Source organism: Sorex araneus, chromosome 5 (assembly GCF_027595985.1).
Source record: "Sorex araneus isolate mSorAra2 chromosome 5, mSorAra2.pri, whole genome shotgun sequence".
NCBI lineage: Eukaryota > Metazoa > Chordata > Mammalia > Eulipotyphla > Soricidae > Sorex > Sorex araneus.
Window position 1 is genome coordinate 209,112,079 of NC_073306.1, and position 4,427 is coordinate 209,116,505.

A 4,427-nucleotide genomic window follows, 5' to 3' on the forward strand; every position below is an offset into this window, starting at 1 on the left:
TCTCCAAACTGCTTTCTTAGATGTTGAATCCCACATTACCATCGACAGTGGGTGAGGTTCTCAAGAAAGCAAGTACTGCTTAGTTTCTTGTTTGTTGATTCATTTGAGTACTTTATACTTGAAAGGGTTTTACTATCTCTACAACCCTTGCTTCGCATTTTCTTATCTTGAATGTTTTAAGTATGTTATTGCATTTTCTTCCGGTATAAAGCACTCCAGCCAAAGTCTATGATAATTTAACTTTCCCTGATAAGTCATTTGCTGCTTTCATCTAGAATGCCAATAAAACTTCCTCCTTCCTCTTTAACGTTCAGTAATTTTCATTAGGATTGACAGTGCTGCTATTGTCAATCTAGGTTGGTATTCTCAGGGAAATGTTATTTTATCTAAATATGAATTTTAGAATGTTCCTTTAATTTAGAGAAATTTTATTGGGTACTAAATATTTTTGGTTTTGCTTTTGTTTTTGTTTTCTGTATTTCTGCTTTCCCATCACTTTTGTCAGCTTGCTTGTTCAGATCTCCAAGTTTCTATTTGACAGGCTCCAGTAGATATTACTTAAAGACAATTTTTTTCTTTTTTTTTTTTTTTTGATAGTGGCACCCCTAGTGTCCTTGAGGGCCCCCTCCCATGACGATTGGCTGGTTGGTGCATAGCTGCCGATTCCTGTACCCAGGCCAGCTGTGGGCTGCTGTGGTCCAGGCTGCCGGGGTCCTTCACTTTTCAAAAAATGCGGAGAATGTTAGTCTGTTTTTGCCTTAGAGTTATTTTTAAAGATTTTCAAATTTTGTTTCATTCCCTTTTGTGCTCTTTCTAGTTTAATCTTTTATTTCCAAGTATATTTTCTTTTCTTTCACTTCCCCCCACTCACTTTTAACTTTTTAAGTTTTATTTATGTCGGTGGTTTAGAATTTATTGTCTTTTCTCTCTCTTTCTCTCTTTTCTAAATGCAGGAGCCACACAAGGCACGGGTCAAGAGTTCAGGGTCGCTCGCAGCAGATCTTCACCTGGCAGAGACCACTGGCGACCTGAGACCACCAGGGCCACCTCAGCTGTGCCTGGGGGAAGACAAGGCTGTCCTTGGCCGCGCTGATGGGGATGTGTGGTGAGAGGGATGAACCCACAGACATGGCTCTACCCCCCAAGCTTTCCCCCTTGCGCTCTACGTGAGCTTTCAAAAATAGAAAATTATTAATATGATAAATTCTCAACACGTCCTCATTGCAAGTCAGTCTTCCTGCATGCAGAGAATATTCTATAATAGATAATAAAAGAGGTTTTGCATTGACATACAAGATATTGGAGTGGTTTTCAAGACAATGATAAGTAAAGGAAACATCTCATTTTATTAAAAAAATTGTTCATGTTATCCAATTGCTCTGTTGGTTTTTTTTTTGTGGTGGGGTGGGAGAGATTCTAAAATAATAGCTTGTAGTACTGACCATCAAAATACTTCTAGAAGCGTCTCTGACAAAAGATGATAAGATTCTACTATGATGGACTTTGGTCAGGACATATAAAACCATGTGGGAGTATAATTCAGAACCAGAACAGAATACGGGGAATTTGTGTCTTCCTCATGTAAACTTTAGTGTTTCGTGAGGTCTATAGGGCTGGAGTGATAGCACAATGAGTAGGGCATTTCCCTTGCATGTGGCCGACCAGGGTTCGATTCCTCACCTCTCTTGAAGAGTCCGGCAAGCAACTTAGAGTATCCCACCCGCACGGCTGAGCCTGGCAAACTATCCATGGCGTATTCGATATGCCAAAAACAGTAACAACAAGTCTCAGAATGGAGACGTTACTGGTGCCCGCTCGAGCAAATTGATGAACAATGGGATGACAGTGCTACAGTGCTGTACTAAATAGACTCATTTCTTCATTTTCTTTGTTTGCTAAGGGTTATACAAATTAATTTTATTTCTCTCTTCATTTTCTGATCTCCACCTCTCACTGTCACATCAACTGACCTAGGAACTCATATATTTGGGGCTAGAGAGATAATACAGTGGCTGAGCTACTTGCCTTGGACAGAGTTAACCCAGGCTCTATCTCTAGCACCACACAGAGCCCCCAAGAAGACCCACTGGAGCCCTGAGCATAGACCCATGAGTAAGCCCTGAGCACTGCCAGGTGTCCGCTTGTCCATGCCATAGTTTCCTGGATGAAGTTGACACTCCATTTAACTAGGTATAGGCTAGTAAAGGTAGCAGCAAAAATTTTCAACTATCATGGAACTTTTTCAAAAAAAGTTAGGGAGAATCATGTGAGTACTGCAAGAAAGCTAATAATTTTCCCCGTTTGAAACAAATTCATTCAATCATTTACCAGCGTTTCTACTAGGCATTATTATGACCCAGTAACTGTTCAAAATATTAGAGGACTAGGTATTCACCAGTAAACAAACAGCCAAACACATTCATTGTTGAGAAAGTGAAAACAATGACATTTTCTTCAAATATTTTTTCAGTGGTCAGGCTTCAGTATTCTCCCTGAGAGAATACATTTCCCAAGTCCAGCTCCAGCTTCCAGTGCATTTCTAGGGAAACCTAAAAAATACCCTCTTTTTTTTTTCATTTTCTTACATTTTCAGTAGTGGCAGAGTGCCGTAACAACTAGTTTCTCTGAATGCTGCCCAGCTAGTCTTTCCCTTACTCCAAACCTGATTTCAAGAACATATCAGAGTCAAAACCAAAACAAGCAATTGACAACGAGTGTTAGATTTAAATTATTTTTGGTTGAAAACAAGTTACTTAAGAAGCTGTTCTAATATTCCCATTCATCGTAGAATTCTGTACATGAATATTTCTTTATCAGAAATTTGGGTCCTCTGTGTATATGGGGGAAGAGGTTGAGTCATAGAGGTTGATAAAAGATCATCAATCATCATCATCATCATCATCATAATCCCATTGATCATGGATTTTCTCGAGCAGTCTCCGTAACATCTCCATTGGTCCTAGCCCTGAAATTTTGGAAGCCTCTCTTTACTCGTCCTTCCCAACCAACCCTTCTCACCAATTATGCATGCGTGATAAGAGATGAAAAGAGGAAAGGACTAACAGTCTATCTTTTCAGCACCAACACTTTAACTTAATCTAGTATTTCAGCAACTTTCGTCATGTGCAACCTAGAAATGTACATTCACCAGAAACTGTCTACCCAGCCCTTGATTCTCCTTTTCCCATCCTTGTATCTTCTGGGATCTGTAAGTGGGTGAAAGATATTGTCATTGTTTATAATGTTCATAAGCCTGCATGGTTGTGAACGACATATATTTAGAAATCAAAATAAAGCTTTCGGAAGATCTTCAATTTAATGGAAACTAGTCTAGTCATTTGGGAACCACAAGAGCTTTTTAGGGAAATTCTGCCTCTGCAAGTTGGAGGAAGTGTGGGTGTGCTGGAGTCCCGGTGACACCTTGTGATGTCAGTCACCCCCGGACAAGGCTGATTGGCCAAGGCAAGTTGAAGTAGAGTTTAAATTCCTGCCCCGGCAGAGAAGAGCTCAGAACTTTAGCACCAGAGCGACCACACTGAGCAAAGATCTGTGAGAACTTCAGCCTGATTTCTGAGACTTTTTGGGAAAAGTCTGTGGATGAAAAGGGTAAGAACTTTCATTGTTTAAATTTGTAAATGATCTCTGCTGCACTCTTTGGAAAATACTCGATGTGTTATATGTTGAGAGGGCATGCAGAGACAGATGCAGGGAGATGGTGTTTGGGTCAAAGTGATTCCTGTGTTTATGAATGATGTCTGTAGCATATTAAAAATATGAAAATGGTGTGCTGAGTCAGTAGAATAAGACTTAGGCAATGTTTTAGTAATTAATTGAATAATAGTTTTGGGGTTGGGGCCAACCCTGCAGTGCTCAGGGAATACTCTCGATTCAGTGCTCAAGCTTTGCTTCTGCTGGTAGTCAGGGCACGCACAGGACGAGGGATGGCTCCCTGACCACGCTCATGCCATGCATATTCTTTAGCCCCCTGAGCTACTTCCCTGGCTATAAATAATAATCCTAAAGGGGAACATTTCCTGAGCAGGAGGCAGGTGGACAGTCGTTTAGGGACTGAAGAGATAGCTATTCATTAGATAACATCCGATAACATTCATAATAAACTTAGCAACTACGAGAAGATGCTAAGAGTACCAAAGTACAGGCTTCATGATCACAATTCTTAACATTGTTTAACTAGGTATTCATGTTAACATGATGCCTTGCACAGAAACAATTCAATAAACGTTGACTATAATTTTTTGTTGCTTTTTGGGGGCGCACACCCAGCAGTGCTCTGGGCTTACTCCTGGGTCTGTGCTTAGAAATCACTCCTGGAGGGGTTCAGGGGATCATACGGGGTGCCAGGGATCAAACTCAGTTTGCAAGGCAAACGTCTAACCCACTGTACTATCTCTCCGGCCTTTAAAGAT